A 7293-nucleotide genomic window follows, 5' to 3' on the forward strand; every position below is an offset into this window, starting at 1 on the left:
CTTGTCGTTCCTGACTGCCCCCCTGCATCCTCAAGCAACCGCAGTATAATCCTCCCTGGTGATGGCCCCTCCCTTCCATTGGGTGTGCACCTCCCTTTTAGCTAGGAGACATTCCCAGATGCTTTTGGTCAGCCATGGGGGCTTTTGCGCCCTCCTGCCCCCTTTGATCTGTGTTGGAATTACCTCCCTTTGGGCTTGGAGGATCGTCTCCTTAAGGAGCGACCACTCTTCTTGGACACCTGGCTCCCCTCCCCTCCGGGACCTCAATACTTCCCTGACTATTCTCCTTAGCTCACTGAAGTCTCCCCTCCTGAAATCTAGGGCTGCTGCCTTGCTGTTTTGAGAGTTATTATGTGCCAAACTTAATTAAATTAAACTGTCTTAGTCCCTTGTCTGGAAGGTTTGCTTGGGCAGGGTTTTTCTTGAACAGCATGTTAGAAAGTTTTTAGCTCTGGCTAAAATGTTTTTCCCTCGAAATCAGTCAAAAATAATACAGTGGTAAGGTGTGTCCTATGAACTTTTCCCATTAAAAAAATGGCATCAACAGGTACAACACAACTGGGCTTGTAGATATTACATGCCTAACAGGATAGCTTTGGTTTTAAGGATAAGTATAAATTCAGGAAACTCAGTGTCTGAATCTAAGTTCATGTCGATCCTGCTTTCACACCACTCCTGAGAACCCACAGAGGTGAATGATCTGTCCATTCCTATTCTTCAGGTGCCAGGTCTGGAAGTAAGAAAGTGAAGTTGCCCTCAGAGCAACTGTAGCACCCACTCAAGCATATTGAAAAAAGCTCTCAAGAGCTTCACTGTCTCATTTTTTGGTCTGGTGTATATGGAACAGAAGAAGAAAAATAAGTCTGCTTCTCAGCATTGTCTTAGGAAGCAAGTTAGATATGTCCACTGGGGGTGCATATAAGTGTTATATTTAGATAACCGTAACTGAACTTAGGGCAATCTAAATAGCTGAATGTGCAAGCATTCACAGGGCTTAAGTTGCCCTAAAAATGACACACCTGATTATAGGTTTTATCCGATGAGAACTAAATTTAGATCAGCATAGGGTTAATCCCAACCTAGGAGGGTTACCCTGGTCCAGGGAACACTTCCTTTGGTCCCCAGAACAGCCCCAGGGTTGGGAAAACCAGCCACTCTCCAGAGCCCCAGCAGCACCACCCCACCAGCACATCCAGAGACCCTCTCCCCATGGACCCACAAGCACTAACTCTCTGCTGATTTACTTGCCTCCAGTTGTCAATGTGAATGCTTGCACATGGTGATCACAATTCAGACTTAGATGGTTTAAACTAAGCCACCTAATCCTGTGCATGGTCTTCTGAATGCTTGTTCACACCCTCAGTTGCAAAACAGCACATATTTCTTTCAAAAGCGGGACATCCAAAAGCTTAGAATGTTATTTTGGAAGAAATCAGTAGCTTATACTAATGTATTTCTCCTTGTATCCTTTTACTTTTTAAATTCCATAACCTGTTCCCCATTTTGCATGAAGTTTCAATACTTACATAGGATCATAATAAAGTAGGGCTGGAAGGGACCTAATCAAGTCATCTAGCCCAGCTCCCTGCCCAAAATGGGATCATCCCTGAATTAGCCACCTAGCCAAGTGTGTCTCTAACTTGCTTTTGAAAGTTTTCAGGGATGGAGCATCTACAACTTCACCAGGTAGCTGGTTCCAATGCTTGACCACCCTCTGAGTTAGAAAATTCTTCCTAATCTTCAACCTATATTTCCTCTGCTGCTGCTTCATGTCTCCTGTACCCTATGGCCACAGAGAAAATCCTATTTCCATCCTCTCTATAATGACCCTTCAGGTATGTGAAGATCTTCACAAATCCACCCTGTCTTCTCTAAGCTAAATAACCCTAGTTCTTTCAGGCTTGCCTCATAAATCTTGTCTCTAAGACTTCTGACCATTTTGTTGCCCTGCACTTTCCAAACTGTCCATGTTCTTCTTGAAGTATGGGGCCCAAAACTGGACACAATATGCCAGGTGAGGCTTCAGTGAACCAGTCTGAAGTTGGGTGACGTGGGTAACTGCCCAGGGTGTCATGGTTAGGGGGCACCACCCTGTCCTACCCCACCATGGCTGATTCCCACCTCCAGCCATTGCTCAGAAGGAGCTTAATGTGGGCTGGTGGTCAGGGACCAACCATAAAGCCAGAAATCCTCACCTCAGGCAGCTCCCTACACTGCTACCATGGGTGGGGTCAGCAAAGCCACTCATTCATTCCCTGCAGGAGGCCCCAACCCAAAGGGCAGGCATGGCCAGCCACTGCACTGGTCAGTGCAGCCCCCATCCCACTCCACCTGCCCATCCAGGACAAGAAGCAGGGGCCAAGACATAGCTGGGGTGAGGGCCTAGTGATATTCCCACCTTTTCCCACCTTGAGCTGCCCATGCCATCGCTGCCAGGAGCCACAGAGGTGAATATAAGATCCAACTTGGTGTCATCTGCAGATTTGCTAACTGTGTACTTGATCCCATCATCCAAACCATTAATGAAGATATTGAACAATACCAGACCCAGGAAAAACCCCTGGGGAACCCCACTTGACACTTTTTCCCAACTAGATATTAAGCCATTAAGGACTACTCACTTATCAGCAGCATCCAGACAAGGCTCTGCAGCTCCCACCTCCTGCATGGCTTCCACTTTAGCCATGGGCAACTGGTGCCTCCTGAGTCTGGGGCTGGGGGGGGGGCACCAGATTGCCAAGTGGGGGAAGGGGACCCAGCAGCTGATAGCCGAGCCTGAAATCTACCAGTGGCAAAAGCAGAAGTGCACTTTTGCTGGCATTTCTGGTTTCATGGCTGGCATTTTCCAGGGGCTGCATGGCCAATCTCGGGGGGGTGCACATGCAAACCTCTGCAACACAGACTCCAGGTGGTCTGTCTCTGGGTCATGAGGGTTGGAAGCAGTTGGAGGAGTGTAGTGCTACTGCTGTCTAATGGGGTCAGTGTTGCCTTTGTTCTCCGGCTTAGGGATTTGTCCACTGAGTGCTGGGCTAGAAGGTTGTGAGTTTAAGGCTGGGTGCATCTCCACCCCATCGCCCCAGACAGGGGTGTGCCAGATATTTGAGGGGAGCCCTAATGGCAAAAAAAAAAGACATATAGGTGAGGGAAGCTACCAAGGAAGAGTATACCTACTTGGCCTGCACTAGCAGGGAGGCAGTTAGAAAGGCCAAAGCAACTACAGAGCTGAGGCTGGCAGCACAAATTAAAGACAACAAAAAGTATTCTTTTTAGGTATGTAGGAAATAAAAGGAAGGTGCAGGGCAGCATAGGACCCCTAATGAACAAGAAGGAGCAATTAGTGACAGAAAGGGGGGACAAGGCTAAGCTATTAAATGAGTTTTTTGCCTCGGTGTTCCTGAACAGGGGTCAAGATAAGTCTCCTAATGGGTTCTTAGATGGCATCAGAGGGACACCAGCCCACCAACCGTCGATGCTGACTTGGTGCAGAGTCACTTGGATGGAATGGATGCATTCAAGTCAGCAGGCCCAGATGGGCTGCATCCAAGGGTACTGAAGGGATTGGCCCGTGTCATAGCAGAACCACTGGCAAGGATGTTTGAGTACTTGTGCCACTTGGGTCAGGCCCTGGAGGAAAAGGGCCAGTGTGGTCCCCATTTTCAAGAAGGGGAGGAAGGAGAATCTGAGTAATTGTAGGCCAGTCAGTCTTACCTCCATCCTTGGAAAGGTCTTTGAAAAGATTATGAAGGATCATATTTGTGGGAGTCCAGCAGGAAAAATAATGCAGCAGGGAAACCAGCATGGATTTGTAGGAGGTAGATCATGCCTGACCAATCTGGTTTCATTTTATGACAGGGTTACAAAGTGCTTAGATGCAGGAGTAGAGTTGGATGTTGTTTTCTTGGATTTTAGCAAGGCCTTTGATACTGTGTTTCATCCTGTTCCAGTGGGTGGCAAATTGGCTTAGCGGTTGAACCCAGAGAGTGGTAGTAGATGTGTCAGTATTGACCTGGAAGGATGTGTAGTGTGGTCCCAGAGGGCTCGGTCCTTGGATCTGTACTCTTTAATATCTTTATCAGTGACTTGGAGGCGGGTGTGAAGTGAAGTGGAAAGGGATCTCAGGGTCATAGTGGATTCCAAGATGAACATGAGTCATCTGTGTGATGAAATCATCAGCAAAGCTAATTGCACTTTATCATGCATCAGCAGATGCAGCACAAATAGAACCAAGGAGATGATACTTCCACTCTATGCAGCATCGGTCAGCCTGTAGTTGGAGTACTGCATCCAGTTTTGGGTGCCGTACTTCAAGAAGGATGCTGGTAGACTTGAGAAGGTCTGGAGGAGGGCAATTTGTATGGTTAGGGGCTCACAGGACAAGCCCTGTGAGGAGAGACTGAGGGACCTGGACCTCTTCATCCTTTGATGACAGAACAGAAGGCTGAGAGGTGATCTTGCGGCCACCTACAAATTCATTAGGGGGGATGCAGCAAGGGATTGGAGATACTCTGTTCACCAGGGTGCCTCTTGTGGTAATAAGGAACAATGGTCACAAACTTACAGACAGCAGATTTAGGCTGGATATCAGGAAAAACTTCTTCACAGTAAGGGTGGCCAAAATCTGGAATGGGCTTCCAAGGGAGGTGGTGCTCTCCCCTACCTTGGGGGTCTTTAAGAGAAGGCTGAATAGGCATCTGGCTGGGGTCATCTGACCCCTGGTACTCTTTCCTGCCTAGGCAGGGGGTCGGACTTGATGATCTATTAAGGTCCCTTCTGACCCTAGCATCTATGAATCTATGAATAAGTCTTAGTATACAAAGAAATAAATTAGCAAAGTTCCCATATATTACATACTATTTAAAGAAGTCTATTCAAAATGACAAAAATAAAAATAACAATCGTACAGTTCTTCAAGCTTGCAACAGTACAAAGTTCAGTGACTGGTTTAACCCACTATGATATACATAACTTCGCTGTTATATGTTTTACATATTCTAATAAGTTATAAAATAGAATGCATTGCATAAAAATATCACTTGCCAGACAATTTTATTTAAATATATTTTCTTTTTTCATGCCTGAGCTTGGAAGACCCTTATATATGTGGCTAAAATGAAGGAAGTATAAAAATCACCTTTCAGAGGGCCATCCCATGTGTAATTTTTCATGATATGTAACTCAATTTTATTGTAGCCATTGATAAATATGATGCTTGCATGATATATAATTCACTTGTTTATTGTAACCCTTTTCCCCATTGAAATCTGGTATCAGACCTCTGCAGTGAGACAGATATTTCAGTGTAATCAGAAGTAATCATGTCTTCTCCATCAGAACTGTCTGTCCCAGTGTTCCCAAGAGTGCATAAAAAGCCACTTAATCACTAGTTGTAATATGTTTGTTGGCAATTTCATTTTTTGTCTCACCTTGAGAGCTACAGTAAGGTCAACCCTCATGAGTACAATTTTATATCCTACTATAATAACTGGAATCCTACCTTAAATCCCTTACCTGCATATAAAAAAGATCAGCTTGAACTGTAAATTTGCCTTTCACTGGGGTAATACACTTGGCTTTGGGCTTGGTTGCTGACAGCTGTAGTAACTTGAAAACAATTTAGAGCAGGTCCATAAAGGACTTAGTCACCTAATGCAAGGTGCCCAAATTAAAATATTTCAGTCTAAAAAACCCCACTGTGCAGTTGTGGCCTAACCCTGAAGGTCCTTGAAATACATTTAGTCTTAATGCCAATATTCCTCTTTGAACCTTAAAGTTCTCCAGGCAACAAAAACTGTGCTCTGCATATGCTCAGCACTGCACTTAACTTGATGGGGCTAAGGCGCTGTGTGCCTGTGTCATGCACAAGCCTTGTTGGGATAGTAGGTATTCCCTGGCTAAGGTGCCTGAAGGGTCAGATCTGCTAGATGCCCAGAGCCTGAATAACCCACATGGGCAGGAACAGGCACCACAAAATGTAGCTGAAGTATTGCTTTCTTTCCCAACACTGCCTGAAGAGGTGGTGTTGGTGCTCTTCCTATCCAGTGTCTTAATGGTTACTTTTTTTATGTCAGTAGCCATGGTTCAATTTCCTCTGCTGTCTGAAATTCAAACCTATTTGTCCTCCTTCCATGGGGATATACTAAATGCTGAGTTTTAGGCTGCTCTGTGTGTGGGGTATGGAGGGTGAGCAACAGTTACTGGATACAGTGCTAAAAGTTTTGGGAGCAGGTATTAAAAGTGCAGTACTTGCCCTCTGAGAGGAATGCTGGAATGCAGATGGGCCTCCCTCTTATGTTCTTTCTCTGGCTCAAAACATCTTCAGTTAAGTTCTGCTAATAACACATCTTCAACAAGAAGCATCATGTATAACATATAGGCTGGTGATCAAGGCATTATTGCAAGAACTGCCTTTGGCAACAGAGGGCATTAAAACTGGATCTCCTGCTTTCTAGATGAGCGCTCTAACCACTGTTTTCCCCTTGTAGAAAAGGTCTAAGCATCCAATTTCAGGATTGGGTTCCTGAGTAAACAGAGAGACCTCTCTGATGGCCTGAATGGCTGGGATCCTCAGCATTACCTCCTGGCAAGCTCTTAGGCAGCTCTACACAGAACATTCTCACTTTAGCTGGCTTCTCAGTGAACACGCTACCTGTTTTGGATCCCACTATGAGGTATCCAATGCTCCCTGCACACTACAGAGAGAGACTAGACACCTTGCCCAGGGTTCTGGATTGCATTCATGGGGCCAAGTCACTGACAGTTAGATGCTGCAGTTCTTTTTCAATGATCCTTTCCTGCCAAGTGTAGTATTGTATTTGGGACCGGCTGTGTGTCTTGAAATATTACTTATAATAGAAATCTGGAATATAACTTCTCTTTAAAGATGCTAGAAGGCAAAACAATAAAATAGCACTTTTTTATACTTCATTTGTCTTTTAAAATGCTAATGTAATCATTTTAATGTTCAGTAATAGGAACTGGCTGGGTGGTATCTATAGGCTGAAGGATTTAGTTTGAACCTTTGTAATATATATATACTCAAGTCACAGAGTGCAGACTATGTTATACATAATGCATGTTATATGTTATGAAATATGTTATCAGAGGATCTTACCCCTTGTAGTCCATTATACTTAGAAAGGAATACAGATTGCACCTTTGGAACTAAAATTGGAGAGACTTCAGATTTCCAGTGTTGGATTTGCTCTCTAGGCTAGGGACAGACATTCAAAAAGCCTGAGCCTGAATTGATTCAATCTTTGCAGGTTAGTCTAACCTGGATAGGCTAAAGCAGTT

The sequence above is a fragment of the Crocodylus porosus genome, unplaced genomic scaffold (assembly GCF_001723895.1).
Source record: "Crocodylus porosus isolate Cpor-Errol unplaced genomic scaffold, CroPor_comp1, whole genome shotgun sequence".
NCBI classification, from domain to species: Eukaryota; Metazoa; Chordata; order Crocodylia; family Crocodylidae; genus Crocodylus; species Crocodylus porosus.